Source organism: Ambystoma mexicanum, chromosome 3p, assembly GCF_040938575.1.
Source record: "Ambystoma mexicanum isolate Mex_15411 chromosome 3p, UKY_AmexF1_1, whole genome shotgun sequence".
Lineage (NCBI taxonomy): Eukaryota > Metazoa > Chordata > Amphibia > Caudata > Ambystomatidae > Ambystoma > Ambystoma mexicanum.
The window spans coordinates 1,189,214,489-1,189,234,699 of NC_090925.1; positions in this window are offsets into that span (position 1 = coordinate 1,189,214,489).

A 20,211-nucleotide genomic window follows, 5' to 3' on the forward strand; every position below is an offset into this window, starting at 1 on the left:
TAGTTGTCTCTAGGGATTCTGGGAGGGTGGCAGGGTATGGAGACACTGAGGTCGTCAGCTGTGGTAGAAGTCTCTTTCTCCGTGGGTGACGCTGTCGCTGTTCTTCCAATGGCCCTGTCGGTGACGCTAGGGCGGGTCTGGAGTTTGCAGATCTTCACGTCGTGTAGGTGATTCCAAGCACACTTATCCTGCAACTTTACTGCTCTCCTAGATACCTCCTCTACAAGGTGGGGACCAGTGAAGCGTGGGCTGTTCCACTTCCGATTGAAATTGCGGAGTAGCACGTGGTCACCTTTAGCAATTTTGCACAGTTTTTCCTTTTCCAATCCTTTGTCCGCGTCTTCTTGCTGATAACTCTTAGACCCGCCCCGCGTGCGCTCGAGCTGTTGAGACACAAACGCTACACTAGTAATCAAAGAAGACACATATTGGTACATTTCATCACCAAGAACAGTTGCAGTGTTTTCATAGTCTGTGAATGTTCTTGATGTTGGCGTTAGAGGAAGGTGCATTTGACGTCCGGTCACCACCTCGTGAGGAGTGAGGTGGTGGTCGGAGCCTGGTCTATTCCGCAGCTCAAATAGAGCTAGCGGAAGGCAATACAACCAACTCTTCTTTGTTGTTTGCTGTATCTTTGCAATTGCCTCCTTCAGTAGGCCATTCAGGCGTTCGCATATACCGTTGGCCTGCGGGTGATATGCACATGCAAATTTATGCTTGATGTTCAGTAAGGATGTGATGTGCTGGAACATTTCATTAGCGAAATGCGGGCCGTTATCCGACCGCAGTACCTCGCACACTCCCCACCTGGGAAAAACCTCCCTCACCAAAAATTTAGCTTCTCTGAATGCATCTGGATGTGAGCAGGGTCCTGCCTCAATCGACCTGGAGAATGGGCATACCACTACAATAATATACCTATTTCCTTGACATACGTTGATCATATCAACGTAATCAATATGGACGTGCAGGAATGGTCCCTCTGGCCGGGGTATAGTACCTTTTATCATTTGCAGCGTGTGACCGGCCGTAAACTGTTGACATGTGAGACAGTTGCTGATAAAATTTGTCACATGGGAATTTAACTCTGGGCAGAACCAATCTTCCCTAATTCGTGCTGCAATAACTTCCTTGCCTGTATGAGCTGGGTGGTGGAGTTGGCTCAGGGCGGTGTTCAATAGTGCCAATGGCATTACCATCTTTCCAGTGTTACCCTGACGCCATAGTGCGTCAGTTGGCGACATTGTACATCCTCTTTTTACCCATATTTCTTTTTCTGCCATTGGTGTAGCCGCTTGTAACTCCATTATCTGTGTGGCTGGAAGATGGGTGTACCCTTCTCTCATCAACATCTCTTTAGCTATCCCCCTCGCTCTCCCTCTCTCTGACTCTGGGGGGTTCCATATCTCACCAAAATATGCAGCATACTTTGCATGTGCGTCTGCTGCTGCATTTACTTTTGAGATATGATCTTCTCCATTAGTGTGTGCGATACATTTGACCAAAACTAGTTCTTGGGGATCATTTATTACTTCAATTAACTCAGCTAATAAGAGAGCATGTTGCACTGGGGTGCCGTCAGCTCTCCTAAACCCTCTTCTCCTCCATTTTATTAATCCTGAGTGGACAGTAGACGTGACATATGCGCTATCAGAATATATATTTACTCTTTTGTCAAAGCTTTCCTTCAATGCCAATATCAGTGCAACCAATTCTGCTGCTTGAGCAGAGTAATGTTGTGGTAATTGTACACATTTCACTGCCACACACACCAATTCCTCTGTCATTTTTACCACTGCTGCCCCAGTTCTCCTTATCCCATCACTCTGGTCTATTGTTGATGACCCATCAATGAACAAGAGCTCTCCTCCATTCAGCGCATCCTCTTCAACTTTTCTAGTACATGAGTACATTTCGGTAGTCTGCGTACAATCATGTGCATAGTCGCCCTCCTCAATAATTTCCGCTATAAACCTTGCAGGATTAACTGTGCTGCATCTGACAATTGATAATTCTGGTCTAGATAAGATGATCTCATAACCTGACGCCCTCTGCGTGGTTTGTGTGGATTTAGGCTTATTCAATATTGCAAATAGTGCATGTTCCACAAATAGTGTGGTTGGGCACCCCATTGTAATAGATGATGATTTCTCTACCGCGAAGGCAGCTGCGGCGAGACCTTGTTCGCAAGGGAAATGACCTAACATAACAGGATCCAAGTGACCGCTGTAAAATGCTACTGGTTTGTATCCCATGCTTGTTTTTTGAGCCAACACTGCTTTCATTACTGCTGAGTCGCAATGTGAAAATATAAAGAATTGTCGTTCATAGTCTGGGGTGGCCAGTACCGGAGCAGTTGATATTGCGTCTTTCAGTTAATCAAAGGCCTCTTTCATTTCCATTGTCCACCCCAATTTTTTCTCCCCTTTGTTAGCTTCTCTTAATGCTTCAAGTAGGGGTCCTATGTATCAGCTGTGATCAAATACCCATGCTCTACAGTAGTTGCACAATCCCAGGAACTGTTGCAGTTCCCTCACTGTTTGTGGCAATGGCGTTTTTGATATAGCCTGTGCTCTTTGTGGTGCAATCTTTCTCCCGTGTTGGGATATCAGCTGGCCAATGTATAGTACCTGTTCCTGACAGTACTGTAACTTTTCTTTGTCTACCTTGTAACCCTTTTCAGCCAATATTGTCAGCATCTTCAATGAGTCCTCCCTGCATTTTATTTCGCTCGTGCTGCAAATTATTATATCGTCAACATACTGCAACACTGTGCTTTCCAATTCAATGTTTCCCAAGTCCATCTATATTACTCTGTTGAAAATTGAGGGTGACTCGCAGTACCCTTGTGGCAATCTGGTGTGTTTCCATTTTGTGTTTCTGTACGTGAAGCTTGTTAGATCTTGTGAATCTGGATGCAGGGGTATTGAGAAAAAGGCATTTTTGAGGTCAATCAGTGTAAATCGTGATGCCTCTGCTGGGATGCCACACAATATTGTGGCCGGGTTTGCTGCTATGGAGTATTCTGCTTCCACTATGTTGTTCAAGGGCCTGAGGTCCTGGATGAAACGCCAAGACCCTCCTTTAGCTTTGCGCACTGGATATACGGCTGTATTACATGGTGATTCTGATGGTACCAATATGCCATTATTTATAAGGGCCGTTATTGTTTCGTATATGCCCTCATCTACCTCTTTTGATAGTGGGTATTGCTTCACTCTAGGGAGTATTGCACCTTTTTTCAATTTTATTCTTACTCCCCCTATACTTTTTATGCACCCCACGTCATAGGGACTAGTAGTCCATAATGATGTTGGGACTTTTGCCATATCCTCCTCAAAAAAAGGAACTGGGGTGGATGTGGGTGCTTCAAGTGCCATTGCAATTTTCTGTGCCACTTGTTTGTATGTCACTCTTAGCCATATATCTACACTCATCATAAATACCATTTCACCCTCTTCCTTTTCTTCTGAAAAGAGCTCCTCGTCTGACACCTGGGTGAGCCTGCATCCCTCAGCTAGGGCTATCACTGCCCTCCATGCTCTTCCTTCCCTGTCTTGGGCATGTACTGCTATATAATCAGCAGTTGCTATAATGCTCTCCATGCTCACTGAAATCACCTTTCCTTCTGGTTCATTGGCTGGTGTTTCTGGTCTAAACAAATAGGCTGTTGGCCTCCTCCAGATCTTTCCTTCTATTCCTGGCATCCATGCGAATGCCATGTCTGTTCCGTACTGGAACAGTTCGCCATCTACTGGCTCAGCCCTAATCACTGTCTGTCCACAGTATGCTTGCATAATTTGCCGTGCAGTGAGCATGTTTATTCCAGGAGTGGAACAAATTATGCCGTCCTCCGTAAAGGAGATTGTCATATTCAACCTGCTCATTATGTCTCTCCCAAGTATGTTTACTGGTGAGTCCCTTGAATATAGAAGCGGGACGGACATGTCATAGTCCCCTATTGATAAGGGGATGTTATCAGTAAAGGGAACCAACCCCCTAGCCCCAGAGAATCCTTGGGTGTTCATGGCCTCACCTGACATCTTAAATTTACCTTCCCTTATGCAAGACCGGGTTGCCCCGGTGTCGACAAGGAATGATAACTTTTTGTCACCTATCGTTACCTCTATGCGTGGTTCCTCCGCACTATTAGGTGTTACCGACAGGATGGGACACACCAAGGCCGTCTGTGCGCTGTCCTATTGTGGGTATAATGATTGACCACTTCCTGTGTAAGGGTTGTGTCCCAGGACCGTCACCCTTCCCAGTTGTGTTTGCTGTAGCTGTGAATTGGTAGATGTTACTTTATGGTCTTGAATTTGAGCGGGTTGCTGTAATTGCTGCACTTGAGGTTGTTGTGTCATTGCTACCTGTTGTTGTGGTGGTGAATATGTCTGTGGCTGTTGTTGTGTTGCTAGTTGTTGCTGCACATTTCCCGGTTGCAGTGCCTGTTGTTGTTGGTGGCCCTGCTGTTCCCTTGTAGGCCCTTGTTGTCCCTGTTCTCCCCATGCTGGTGTGCCGGGTCGCATTCTACATGTGCGTGACATGTGTCCTAGTAATCCACAAATCCAACATACCGGTGGTTCCCTGGTCTGCCATGGAAAACTCCCTGAATTGTCCTGGTATACTGGTTGCCCGGTGGGGTAGAAACTTCTGAATCCTCCCCCTTGCTGTTGTGTGTTATAGCCGTAACCCCTCCCCCTCATTATTCCTCCCCCTCCCCTGTTATAATTATAATATCCAGCTCCTGGTGTTGAGTATCCTCCTCCCATGTTAGTCATATATGGTGAGGGCTGCTGTTGTGCTACAATCTGTGGTGATTGTATTTGGGAGGGATCTTGTGCAGCCACTACTTGTATTTAGTGCGTTTTTTCTGCACCAATTTAGCCTCTTCCGCTTTTCTATCCTCTTCCTTTTGTTTCATCTTTTCTTGCCATGTCCTACAATGATGTACTATCGTCAGTTGTATTTCTGGCCATGCTTTTGCTTCCATCCCCACTACTTTCTTCAATTGTTTCTGCACTGCTTCTGGGAGCCCTTGTATTAGTATATGATAGAATATTGCTGGTGTTTTGTCCCATTGTTCTCTAGTTTCCATACGCCACTTCTCTTGAATTTCCTGGATATAATCAACAGGATCTTCGTTCTCACGCATCTTGCGTGATGTAATCGCTCCTATGTCTGATGTGTCTGGGTATTGTACCCTCAGCGCTTGCCATAATGCATGTCTGCAGTTTGCGAATGGTGCCCCGTCGTGTGATGTGTTTGTTATTGTGACCCCGGGAAAGCCTGCTCTTTTCCAGATGTCATCTGCCGCATCCCCCAATATTGATATTAGGAGGCCCTTTACATCTCCTACTGCTAGTTTCTGTCCTGCGGTGTGTTTTTCCATTTCATATATCCATTTTCCCTCACCTCCACTTAATGATGGGAGCCTGCACTTTATATTTTCCTTGTCTGCATGCTTCCAAGGGACGTATTGTGGTCTAACCCCTCCCCTCTCCAGAAGTGGCATTAGGTTGTGTCCTGTTTGACCCCCTGGGTTCCCCAGAGTCGTGTCCGTGTACCCCTCCTCTTCTTCCGTATCATCTACATCGTCTGTTGTGTCCATATTTCCCCTGCTCGTAACTGTTTCTCCTCCATCTCTACCCCTTCTTTTATCATTTCCTTTATTTAATGTAGGCGTATGTATTCGTTCTTCCTGCCTGCGTCCAGGGAGGTCCCTAAGCCTGCCTGCATAGGGTGTTTGTTCGTGAGGGGCGGGTGCGGGTGTAGGTGGGCATGCTGCATGGGATGAGTGTGGGGTGGTGGAGCATGTTGGACGGGATGATGAGGGTGTAGCTGCACGTGTCTGCCTTCCCGCCATTCCTTGCTCTTCCCCCTCACTTCCCCCCAGTTTTTCCTGCAGGCTCATGGTGATTCCCTGTTTGTCTGGGTGATGTACAATTTATCTAGGCTTTCCCTTTCCCTATTTCTTCCTTCCTTTTCCATTCCTTCTTCTTCCTCACTACAAAAGTCATCCAGGAGCGACAACCCCCAATCTGTCTTTTTCCCCCTAATCGTTACTGTTTTTAAATCTATTAAATCCATTCCTCCCGTTTCTTCTTTACCAATTGCTCCCCTTTGTGCTGATGTTGTTGCTACTTCTGTGTCTCTGCGTACATATCTTCTTATTTCACTCTCCCCTCTCCTATCTTCTCTTTCCCCTTCTCTTTTTTCCGCTATTTCTCTACCAATTTCCTCTCTTTTCTTTATTAATTCCTCCATTACTTCACTACTCATCTTTTCCAATATCCTTTCCTCTTCTCTCTTCCTTTCCCATCTTTCTCTTTCCCGCTCTAATAAACTCTCTATCATCCTCCCTTCTTCGTATTTCCTTGTCGTTTCTGATAGTATTCTCCTCTTCCATATTTCCATTTCTTTTTCTTTCTCTTCTTCCTCTCTTTTCTTGTCACGCAGTGCTGCTCTGGATACCCTTTCTGCTACTGCCTTTACCCTTTCGGCTTCTCTCTTTCGCTCCTCAGTGCGTTCCCTCATTTTTTCCAACTCATTCTTACTTTCTTTCCTTTCCTGTGCTCTCTCTCTTTCCTCTCTCTCAAGTTGCTTGATCAGTGCATTTTGCTCATCCCTTAATTCTGCTAATCGTTCCTCCAAAACCTCTTCTTTTTGTCGTGACAGCTCTTCCTCCTTTCTTTTTCCCCCTTCCCCTTTCATTTCGCTCTTTCTGTTATTATCCTCGTCCATTTTCCTTACTACCTCCTTCTCTTCTCCTGTTAATGAACCTCGTAATTTTAATAATACCTGCGCAGCTACCCACTCATCATGTCCTATTGCTGCGATTTGTTCTTCGCTAGTCCTCCTCTCCTCTGCGGGCATCTTCGTATAAGTTGATCCCGTCGTACTAGTCTGCTCCCCTCCCGTGTGGCCATGTGTAGCTGTATATGGTTGCGGGCTGTATGCCGGGTTCGAGTACCCCTCAGCCGCCCTTAATTGTTCTCTCACTATTTCTCGTAGATCTGTTAAAGGATATAACCCCCCTTCCTCCTTTTTCACTACCTTCGCTACGGGCATATCGTCGCTCTGTTCCTTTTTTATTTATTTTTCATTTATGTTGTTACTCTTTTCTCCTCCCTCTTGTCCGTTCCCCGTGTTCTGTGTGCCTTCACTCTCTTTTTCCCCATTTTCTTCTTCCTCCTTAATCTTCTTCTCTTCCTTTGTTTCCCCCATAGTGAACATTCCGTTTGGTCCTGGTCGGGACCCCTGGAACATCCTCCATAAGTTAAACACCTCCACGTGGTGTGTCAACTTCTTCTTCACCTTGTATGTGTTATGCAGTTGGGTTAATAATGAGTGTTGGGTATATGGATCGAAACTGCCATTAGGCGGCCATGGTGTTGTCATTTTGTTGTCCGTACCCTGTGTCCATTCTATGCTGTATTTGATCAGTTTCTCCCTATGGGTTGACAGTGTTTTACATATATGCTGTAGCGGGGTAGTGAGGGTGTTCCCCCACCCTCCCGATCCTGTCCCGTATGACATAGTAGCACTTTAATTGTTATCCTCCCTCTAGATGGTAGCGGTTATCTTGCTAATAGTGTACGCTATACAATTTCAGATCTTTACCTGGCCCCGTAATTTTGGGGACTTGCGATTGTCCGCTAAAACAAAACAGTAAAATATAGCATTTGCATTTGTATATTCTTTTCTTTCTTTTCTTCCTTCACCGGACACCGTTACAGCCCCCTACGGCCGAGGCACACGTAGCCCCCTGCGGCTGCGTGCCCTGTGTGACGTTCTTATACAGCCATCCCACTTTATTTTACCCCTCCTCCTCTTTCTTCACTTGTTGTGGCTGGCGTTCTCCGTGCGCGGCCACGTCCCCCTTTTCACCTTGCCCCGATCTACTCGTTACCATTTATCTCCGTCTCCACTCCCTTACCATTATTCTCTTCCCCACCACTCTTCAAAAAATGCCTTGTGTTCAAGATATCCTATGAAAGCCCTAATGGTGACGTCACCGACCTCTTCTAAAACTACTGGTAAGTTCTTTACATGTTTTTAAAAGTTTAAAATAAGTTTGCAATCTACCCCCGTTAACCCCACAGCTGTCCTCTAGTCACGCCTGGAATAAGGTAATCATCAATATAATCAGACTGCGCACGCTGCGTCGCCTCGCGTGTGATACGCCCCTCGACAGGAGGGGTTAACCAGCCAATTATCTTCCGTATTAGACAACCAGCTAGCTACCGCCTACAGGGAAACGTCATCTATCTATCGAGTTTTCTGCTCGATCAATAGGGATCCTCGTCTACTCATTGATCAATAATCACCAAATCGTAGGAAATCGCACACACACACGCCCTTACAGGTGGTCGCGACCTAGGCCAATCAGTGTCTACGAGCGGCCGCACGTGATGTTTTCGTGCTCCGCCCCCTCCTCTTTCGTAACGTAGCGGACTGCTCTCGCACTTGTCCAGCTACCATTCACTTCACCGACAACACTAATTTATCAAACCTTCGCCGCGCACCTGTGTAACACCTCCCACCTCCCGTATTCTATTCCTCCCCCCTCCCTCACAATTTCACATTGCTTGTTGGGCGTGGCATACTCACCAAGTTCTCTTGATGCGGGGCCGCTCGACTGCGTGCACCCCTCCAAGCGGCTCGCCACCTCCCCTCGTCGGGACCACGTCTGGACACTCGCCAACCGCTGGCGGGATACTTCTCAACCGGCTCCCGAAGGCCAATATCCGGATTGCGCTGTCCGGTCTTCTCGCAGTTCTGTGATGGTCCTGTAGTCCTCAAAAGGGGGCAGCGGCAGAGGGGGGCACGCCGCCGGGCCTCCTCGCAATGAGAGCACTCGGAAAAATAAGAAAAAATCAGATCTTAAACAGATCACAGCAGTGCCTCCAACTTGTCGGGGGGAAATTCTCCCGAGGTCAGTTGGGCCGTCCGCGGACCTCCGGGCAGGGAGGCCCCAACTCCTCCCGCGTATCCCAAAAATGAGTATGAGACACACAAAAGAAACAAGGTGGTTCTGCTGTTTATTAAACAACGGCAGGGATGGGTCTAGGATCGTACGCGTCCGTCCTGACTCTCGAAATTCGTGGGGCTCGCAGGCCCTTTTTGCCTCAGTATGACGCGCTACTTGCGTCACCTGGGAAAGTTAGTAAAAAACCTATCACCACTCTGGATTGGTTCCTCGAGTGGTAGGGTTAGTATAGCACACGTATAGAATTGTTAGTGGTTAAGGGTGAGTCAGGTGGTATACTTGGGTTGTCCCTTCTATTAGATACATGAAAATTGTTACACGAAGACCCCTGATGATTGGCTAATGTTAATGGCGTCAGTGATGAGTGCCCCATGTTCTGATTGGTCCACTCGCGAGCCCCCCAGCCTGGGACCATTATTGTTCCCAGCTCGCGGTGTACCTGTCATTTGCAACAATATGTAACTATGTGTTTGTGCAGACAATGCATGAATTTGCTCATATGCTTGAGAGCAGACTATTCCCACCGCCGTAGGTGTCCATTGGGTCATTTCATTGTTGCAGCCTGTGTCTCAAAACGTGGGACCCAGGCGACTTCTCCCTCCTGGGTCTGGCACCCTGTCAGGTTCGGCTTGGTCACGTGAGGAGAGACCGTGGTTGAGGCAGAATTCTGCACATTTAAAATTGTATTTGCCTCTGCGTGTCTGGCTTAGTTTGCAGGTGTGGCCTTGGCTTCGGCTTGTGGCATGCGAGTTGCAACATTGCCCCCTTGGCTGTCAGTTCTCGCTGGGCTCATTCTGCAGGGTCAGCAATTGTACTCTTGTTCGTTCAATGTTCGTGGAGGCTCTTGTTTGCGGCCTACTTGGGTCTGGTGCATAGGTGGGGATGTTTGATGCACAGCACTTTAAGTTACGGTATCATATTGCTTCATATCCAGTATCATGTCTTCGTTGCATTTTTCATCACAATGCATGGGTTAAGAGAAGCGTCAGCAAGCATTTTAGATGAGTGCTTTGTGCGTCTTGCGTTTCTGCATTTTGAAAACCCTATGTGAAAAATAATAAAGATGTGCGTCAGTGGGTATGTCCGTCACCTACGTCATAGCACTGAGTATGTTCTTCGTGTGGATTGGTGTGGGAGTGTCCAGTGTGCATGGTTGCACGGGTGTTCTGACCGTTAGCTAGGTCGTCATGGTATCTCTAACGATGTATTTATTTACTGTTGAATGGTTCAGTCGAGTTCATCCATGCCGCAGGTGTCGGCTTGGGCAGGGCAGGCTGGTGGGCAGGCTGGTGGGCACATCCGTATGTTCCTGTACCAGGGTATTTGGTTGTCTGGTAGATAGGCAAACTCTTCTCGTGGCGGGTGTCTGGGCCGCGATCCTCTAGGCCAGGGGCGTGAGGTGATTGGGGGGAGTCTTTTGTCCCATTCTCCCACTTCAGGAAGCTGTGTCTAAATTCCCTGGTCCCCCTTAAAAAATGATGGGCTTCTTTGGGAATATTTCCAAAGGAGGAATTTTGGAGGAAGATCCTCCCTGAATAGTGCAATGCCAACAATATAATCTACTCTCCCCTTTGGAATTACCTCAGTCTTCTTGCTCTGCTGTTAGGATGCTTCAGACATTGACATGGTACAGTGTGACCTTGGCATATAATTCATTGCCTGGCACCTAATCTTTGAATTTTTCATTAAATAATGATGCCGTAAACATTTCTCTGCCTATGTTTTCTCCTTCTATATTATTACAGCAACTTATTAAAGGTACTTTGGAGCCTCAGTGGTTTCAACAATTTTTGTTAAGGATGGACTACTTGTTGTCTCCCCATACACTACTCTCCACAGTTAGTTTCAATGAATGGCTCATCTTCTATCAGGGCCCTCAACTTTGTTTTAAACTTGTTGCTTAGAATGTATGAACATATAAGGGAATAACTCTGAGGTCAAAAAATTATATTTGCCAGCAGAAACTTTTTTGGAAAGATCAATTGTTGTTTGAACCAAGAGCTCACTTTCCTCTGTGATCTTGATATTTCCTTACCCCTGCGAGCTAATTATTGTATTGAACCATCTAAATCTGCCCAGGATGATGCTGTTTTACATTGTATCCATAAGTGTCTGACCAGATTTCTGTAAATGCCCTCGCTTCTGTTGATATGTCTCATACCTCTTATATAAATGGGACACACTCTTAAACAAGAACTGGTAATACTATGCCATGTATTAGGAATAAGAGTTCAAAACATTTGAACAATCGTACTTCCATGTACGTTTTAAGGGCAGTGGTCTTCAAAAAGAACTTAACTTTGGTCCAGACTAAGGACATTGTTAAACTCAGCTCGGACGCAGCAGTGGGCATTTCACCTGCCAGAAAAATTAACATGAAAAAAGAAAGAAAAATCTAGGAACAAAAAATGAAACTAGAAACAAAGGGGGCCTATTCCTCAGCTACCTTTCCTGTACTCTAAGATATAGATTTGAGGTTCTTCTTTCCTGGTAATCATCTGGTTCGACAAAGTGAGGGGATTTCAGGACCTAAGGAACCGGATACAACATAGAGTGGAGGACGAGTTAGATGGATGCCTCGCACAACTTGAATTCTGATCAGATTGAAATTTTGTTTGGCCCCTCAGCCTCTTCGTCTCAAAATAAGCAAGATTCCCTGTTGATCCCTACTCACGTGCTTATACATAATTGTTGCAATGCCTCCTCAGGAGTGAATTAGAACTCTGTGTTGGTACTTAACTTCATATCCAGATGCATTGTTTTAGAAGCAATTTTACATCAAGAGGAGCAACTGTTTTACTGCCAGGATACCGCCAAGGCACTGATGCAGCCCAAAGCCTTTTTACCATTAAGTTAAAACTTGTAAGGAATCGTTATCCTCTGCATACATGTTTATTAGAGCCCTATTTTGCCTGGTAGTAATCAACTGTCCAATCATTTGGCAATTATTTTAGCTACGCGTTTTTTGCGTGGCCAAACTGATGATGTTTTATTGCAGGAGATTTAAATTGCTGTTATGATCCTTGCAAGGAATTCCAAATTCCCCCTCTCAATTTAATCAAAGTAATTCAAAGAGTATATCCAGGGGGTCTGACTTAATATAATGGATGTATTGAGGGTGCTATTGCAGGGAATTCAATATTGAGGAGGGCAAAATCATGTTCTTGATTATGCTTTCTCTTCACTTTTACATTTTGAAAGGTATTTGTATTTTCTTATTTTACCATCAACCATAAGTGATCATAGTGTGTTAACCTGTGCATTTAAGATTACATGGCAGTCGCTAATGATCAAGTAATTGGTCCGACCGATTTAGTTGCCAATCACGCAGGTAACAAAAAATGCTAGTCACCTATTTTAGTTAAAAAATGTAAATGTAAAAAATATGTGATTTACCATGATGAAGCATTAGATTGATGGACCCTAAAAGCCCTTTCTTCATTAAGTTTTACAAATATGTTAAATATTGCTTTTCAATCTCTAAACACCTACCTTAGATGGGTGAATCCATTTTGGTGATACACTCATTTGGCATGGATATTCAGAGTAAGAGGTGTGCCTTAAGGAGTTCTCTGCATACACTAAGGAAGTCGCCAGGTGAGGCCCGGGGTTTAGAACAAAAAAGGCTTCAACAGAGGTATAGAAAAATGGTCAAATCCCATAAACTGATGGTTTTGAAAATAAACAGTAAGGTGATGCTATCTATTTTACTTTCAAATCAGTCTCAAAGTGTTGTCATTTAGTTAATGAGAAACAGTCCTTACAATCATATCCCAGGTTGATACCATTGCAGGACCAGCTTGTAAAGCTATGTTTCTGTCTCTGCAAAAAATGTGATTTTGGATTGCCAGGATTTGGATTGGAAGTTGGGGAATACTCCCTGGTGTCATGAGTTGATAGAAAAATATCTGTCTTTTATTTAGGAACTTAAAAAACGCCCATTCTGCAGGGCCGGATAGTCTCTCTAATTTGATTTTAAAGAAAGATCCTGAGTTGTGGTCCTAAATTCTGTTGCATCTTTTTTCTAGAATCTTGACATTAAAGCAATTGCAAACCTCTTGGAAAACTGCCTTTGTAGTGCCCATTTTTAAAATGGGCAACCACATCCTACGTCCAACTATAGCCCTATAGCCTTACTGGAATTTAATAGCATTTCTTTCTCCCTGCTTTTAAAGCAGTTTATTTACTGGGAGACACTTTTCAATGAGGGTTTAGGAAGGGTATAGGAACTGGACAAATTGACTAATCTTATAATTTTTCCTTCTGCAAGTTGGAGAAAGAAGAACCTGCAATACATTGCGTGTTTTGACCTAAGCATGGCATTTGATAGCATCAGAAGAGGGCAGCTTTGTTTCAAACTCCTCAAGTGGGGCTTTTTAACATTTCCTGGGGCTTTACATTCTTTCCTGTTGAGATCTTAAAAAAACTTGCATTCAGATACATCTGTTCAGGTAAGATTGGATGCTTCTGGCCATGCGCCTGACCCAATTATGAACTGTGAGGGGTTGTGCCAGGGATGCATCTTGAAAGCAGGATACTTTAACCTAGACATCTCTGATTTAAAGGATCTTCCTTGGAAAGATAAAGATGTACCACCTAAGTTGGAATCAGTGGTGTTTCCTTGGTTGGCATATGCTGATGTTCTGGTCGTATTTGCACAAGCTCCAATAGAACTTCTAATGTCACAAGCAATATTTAGGAGGTAATTCATGGATTATTTGCGCCGAAAAAAACGGGACTTGTGCGCCATTCTGCTTGCAAATCCCCATTTGTTAAACAGGGATTTGAGGGCAGAATGGCACACAAATCCCGTTTTTTTTCGGCGCAAATAATCCATGAATTACCCCCTTAATGACTACATTGCACTGAACAGCCTTCACATTAATATCCAATAAGCTAAGATCATGGTTATCTCCTGTAATACAACAGTCTGGTTTATTTGTGACAATTCAATTCACTTCAACTTAGGTGCTAAACCACTTCACATTTTAGGATTATAATATCTTAAATAAATTAATTAATGCAACGTCTCTAAAATGCTTTCACTGAAATCAACCACATATGCTGCACAGATGAAATGGATACATCATAGAATCGAAATAATGTTCCTGTTGCTGAGCTCGCATTTCTATAAATTGAAAGTAATTCCATGTTTATGTTACAGCACATCATTTCTAAGCTCTGCTATTTTAACTAGGTTGATCTAGTTAAACTCCTGGAGGGACTAACTGTGCCACCAGCTGACGTGAAATGCCCGGAGGTATTCCAGAATCTTGTCCTGTCTTCATAAGAATTGTGACACCTTTGACCGCATAATAAGTACTAACAACCCCAGAAGGAGGAATAACCAGTGGTTTAGTGAATCGCTGAGAACTGTAAAGATATGATATGATATGTGATATGTCATTTATAACACGCCAATACACAAGTGTTTCAAGGCGCCACGCAGCAGCGAGTGGGAACAGAGAGAAGACAGAGACAACGATCCTACTAGGCTGAGTGTCATTCAGATTGCCCAAGTGCAGGGGAAGGGGGAAGAGGAAAAGTGTGGAGTGGGAGGTGGGAAAGGGACAGTGCAGTACATGCAGAAAAAGAATAAATAACAGTACGCGAAGAAGGGCCAGCTGGTGGCAAGTGCAAGGGTAAGTGCAGACATCATGAGGTGTCAAGTGCTGGTGGGAGAACTGTAGTGATACAGAAAACAGTCCCCAAGTGCGGGGGTTGCCAGGGAGGAAGTGCAGGTGTGTGATTGGTGGGGGAGGGGACCTGGGCCCGAGATCAAAGGGTGGCCAGGTAATCACTACAGTTTCAACCAGAGTTTCAGCTGGGTAGAGGAGGAGAGAAAGCAGAAGCAAAGAGGAAGGTTTTGAGGTGCTTCCGGAACCGGAGATGATTCTTCAAGTTTCAGGGAGGCAGGGAGGCTGTTCCAGAGGGAGGCCCCAGCCGAGGAAAGAGACTTACCACCAGCTCATTGCTTATAGAAGCGACTGACCCTGAGGGAGTTGGAGGCGGATGAGCGAAGAGCTCCAGAGGGAAGATATTTAGGGAGAGAGAGTTGAAGGTATTGAGGCCCAGATGGCCTTGTGAACAATGCAGAGGGTTTTGAACTTAATCCTCGCAGACACTTGTTAGGCAGAATCCCGTGCAGTTCCCTAAGGGAACACTACCCAGGATTAGGACTACAGGTGAGAGCAACAAATACCTTGGTATCAGTCTGTACCACAAAGATTTAGTTGGTAGCTGTGGCTTAGCAGTCAGACTTATCTCAAGAGGGAGATGAACAGTATTCAGGGTTTACACAATAGGTATCACAGCACTATGGAACAAGGAAACACTGACCGAAGCTTTGTATCAAAAAGAGAATATATATTTATTTTAGACACATCAGTTCAACACATGAATCACAGTTGATAAAGCAAGTTAATATTAGTCAAGGTAAAGTATATACAACTCCCTATTCAATTGTAGACAAGTTTGCGGTAGAGTGAAAACTGAGCAAAACGGCACAGTGAAAACCAACTACAAATGGCACTCTATCAATTTAACGAAAGGGGGGGAAAGCACAAGTTAAACCGAAATATCTTCAGACACCCCCTAGCAACACTCCCTGAAGTTTTGTGAACAAGTAATGCACAGTAACACTTTAGCAGAAAGATAAGAGAATGAAAACTGAGCAAAATGGCACTCCACAAGTTAAAACAGTAGGAAGGAAGAGGGGTTTAGAAGATTCTGGTGCATCAACACATTTCTCATTGAAAATCAATCTAGTGAGAGCAGATCTAACAAATCAGCCATAGTCAATAGGCCTGAGCCAGAGTCAGTGGTACAGGACCAAGAGCTTAGGAGCAAAGATGTTCTTGTAGCTGCAGTCAAGTCTTTGGTAAACAAATATTGAAAAGGTAGATGCGAGGCAAAAGACAATATTAAGAGAGAGGACGACCAACCCAATAAGTAGATAAAGGATTTAAAACACCTTTAGGGCTACCAGGGGGAAAGGGAGGCCTGGAGGAACAATGTACCTTAAACGTGAAGAAGTTGTTCCTGGTAGTTCCTGCAGTTCGAGAGGTCCAGCAGAGGAAGAGAGGCTCTCGTCATGGAGGAAGGTTCGAGTCACTGCACTACCCAGGGATGAAACCAGCCGCAGTGCTGCCAAACGAAGTTTAAAAGGTACGCTGCTTTTAATCGTGGTCCGGGTCGATAGCTGCCTGGCTATCCAGTCTCCAAGTGCTGGGCACTGTCGATTCGACCAAGGCAGGTCTGGCGAAGCGATGGGTGAACTAGTTGGTCCCGCCAGCTCAAGGGAAGAAGGCTCTTTCGCTGAAGATCTCCTCTCGTTGTGTGGAAGAAAAGTGGTGAGACGATCCGGCAGGGCTTCACCGGTGGTGTACATGCTGAAGATGTCTGTGGCTTCTCTCCCCTTCGGTTCCGTAGTTCCAGTAGTGACGTCTTGCCCTTCCAGTCCCCAGGACCCTGCTTTTATGCAGAAAGAGACCCATTCATACAGCCTAGCTGTCACTCACACAGTGGAGTGGTCTTCTTGGCGGGAGACCCTCCAGCCTATCAGGTTAGAGTGCGACCTGATTTGCTGTGGCAACTCTGTCCAGGGGTTCTACTCCCCCTCCCAAACAACAGACCCACCCCAGACTCAGAGGCGCCGAAAGGAGGGCTTCCTGACAGAAGCCCGCCAAAAGAGCGAAAAAAGGAATCGCCGACCTGGGTTAGGAGTTTAGAGTAAGACACGAGAAAGAATTTATATTAAAGTTCTGGCAAATAAAACCTACCAGAGTAAAGTTAATAATAAAATAAACCGATGGTATGTTAGAGGCTGTCAGTAAAAGTGGTAACCTCGAACAATGGGAAAATGCCATAGGAAAATATTTGCAGTTGAATATTTATGGTAGTAACCACTGCCGCCAGCCAGAAACTTTAGAGAGCAGGACTTTAAGGTAACCCCTCGAAAATGATCCCAAGGGAAAAACTATTAATCCTTTCCAGTACCTGAATAGTAAAATTGGTTGTACTGCTTAAGTTTATAGGATTTGACTAGTAAAGTCAATGGGGACTTTACATGCCCTGGGAGACAGTAGTCAGTGCCAGGGTATGGAGTCTATGTTTGGGGGTCGCTACAACACCCCTGTGTCACTGTACTGAGGGTGCTGTATAACACATGTGAATAAAGATGGTTCCTATGGGTCAGAGAAAATCGCATAGGCACTAAACACAAAAATAGCCTGGAACACACATAGCAAAAATGCCTAAGAGTCGGAAAAAGGGTCTCACTCTTAGCATGTAAAAAGGTACAAACCCTTCAAATCCAGCAAAGCTGCTGGGGGACTCTATAGGTAAGGGAAATTAGCCATAGAATGAGAATTCTCCCTAACAACACTGGGAGCCAATACAGTGATTTCAATCCTGGAGAGATACGATCCCTGGGCTTGAGGCCAAGGACAAGTGTCGCAGTCCTGTTCTGGATGAGTTGCAGAGGGCGGAGAGTAGAAGCAGGCAGATTATAAAGGAGGCTGTTGAAGTTGTCCAACCTGGAGAGAACAGAGCTCTGGAGACAGTGAGCTTCTGAAGGAATGGTAGGAAATGAAGAATACCTCTAATGAGGTGCAGCTGGTAGTGAGACTTCCTAGAGACGTCAGAGATGTGAGGAGAGCAGGAGTGTGTGAAAGAGAGAGTATTGCCGGTAAGAGAAGTTATGGTTAAAGACTAGGTCATCTACACATTGTCTAGATGCCAGAATTGCTCTGGGGGACTACAAAAAGTCCATTGCCCTAGCCAAAGCCTTGTGTATTCAAAAGCAGATTGACTTGCCGCAACATAGGCCAAAAACACTATTTACAACTATAAAGAACTTTGTGTCTCTCCCATGTTCAATTTCACATTTTTCTCCATCTCTGCCCCAGGCAAATTAATTTACTACCTTCTTCTCTGACAAAATTGATCAGATATAATAATATAATATTGACCTCCAGTCCCCAATTCAGCAAGAAACTTTGCCAAATGGAAATAAAACTGATTGGCATGATCAGATGGGCCCCAGGTTTACTCTTAGCCCACTGGATCAGGAAACCGTCTCCAGTATCATGTCTCAATTGAAGCCTACTAATCACAATTATTGTTTGATTGATAGTTTATTTATATAGCAATTATACACACATGTGTTTCAAAGAGCTTCAAGGCAAGGGAGGGAGCAAGGGGAAATACAATGACATTCTTACAAGGTCTTTAAACATTAAGAATGAGATATTAACTATCGTACTAGGCCTGGCGCCGTTTCGGATAGTGCAAGAGCTTTGACAATGATAAGGAAGGGAGGGAGGGGGCGAGTAGGAGATGAGAACAGACAAGCAACTATTGTACTAGGCCTGATGATATTTCTGGTAGAGGTGGCGATTGACAAGAGGTGAGGGAGGGGGGAGGAGGGTGGAAGGAGAGGAACAAAATAAGCGATTATCGTACTAGGCCTGACATTTCAGGTAGTGCTGGTGGGGGAGGGGGAAGAAAAAACAAATGAGGATGGGGGAGAAGCAAACAGGCTAGTGCATAGAATATAGTAAGGGGAGGAGGGATAAGGGGAGAAGGAATCCTAGATAATACAGGCAAGAGAAGACTGAGTGTAAATACAGTGTTATGGAGAGGAAAAGCAATTGGACAGAGCACATTAAGTTGCAGAGGTAAGTACAGAACACATAATGTTGCAAGAGAACAGCAAGTGAAATCCAAGATTCAAGTCATCGGTGGGCACTACATGAGTCAAGGCCACCATGATTATCATATGAGTCCAAAAAAAGTCAAATCAAAAGCATCAGCAACAAGGTTGTGATGGTATCACCATAATCTGTCAATACAAACTCCTGCAATGGGCAGGGGGGCTTGATAGATGTACGGAGGATAGAAGGAGAGAGCTACCATGGGGGCAGGGGACAGCAATATGAATTATTCACGCATACAGGCAGCACATGCATACAACAGGGGGGAGAGAAATACAACAGGAAGGCATACAGGCATCCCATGCATACAACGGGGGGGAAGAAAACAACAGGCAGGCATACAGGCATCAACTGCATACAACAGGGGAGGTGTGAAATACAACAGGCAAGCATACAGTCATCACATACATACAACAGGGGGGATACAACAGGCAGGCATAGAGGCATCACCTGCATACAACAGGGGGGTGAACTACAACAAGCAGGCATACAGGCATCACATGCATATAACAGGGGTGGCGAAATACAACAGGCAGGCATACAGGCATCAAATGCATACAACAGGGGGGGGTGAAATACAACAGACAGGCATACCGGCATCACATGCATATAACGATGGGAAATACAATGGGCAGGTATACAGGCATCACATGCGTACAACAGGGGGGTGAAATACAACAGGCAAGCATACACGCATCACATGCTTACAACGGGGGGGTGAAATACAACAGGCAGGGACAAAGGCATCACATGCATACAATGGGGGGGCGAAATACAACAGGCAGGCATACAGGCATCAAATGCATAAAATATGGGGGAAAAATACAACAGGCAGGCTTACAGGCATCACATGCAAACAACAGGTGGGGAATACATTAGGCAGGCATACTGGCATCACATGCATACAATGGCGGGGCGAAATACAACAACAGGCAGGCATAAAGGCATTCCGTGCATACAAAAAGAGGGGCATAATACAACAGGCAGGCATACAGGCATCATATGCATACAATGGGGGCGGGGGTGAAATACAACAAGCAGGAATTATGATCCTATCCCCACATATTTAGCCAAGAGGCATGTGGCAGCTATTAGCAAAGCGCTCCTATCTGTCCTAAATGCCTCATTAACCCAGGGGATTTCTCCAACTGAGCCAAGAAAATAATTCCTTACACCACTCCTTAAGAAACGTACACTGGATTATAATGTCCTCTCTAATTGTAGCCCCATTGCAGGCCTATCCTGGCCGTCAAAAATCCTTGAAAAAATGTTTACGGTATAACTGAAAGATTTCCTGGAAGATCAGGGGATATTCGACCCGTACCAATCAGGATTCAGGCCAGGCTATGGAACTGAAACAGCTCTTGTATCAGTTTGGGATGACATGTTGAAGGCGGCCAATGAGGGTGATAGCAGTTTGTTAGTCATGTTAACCTACCTGCTGCCTTTGATACAGTGGACTTTGAGATTTTAACTTCTAGACTTTCTGCAGTAGCTCATGTG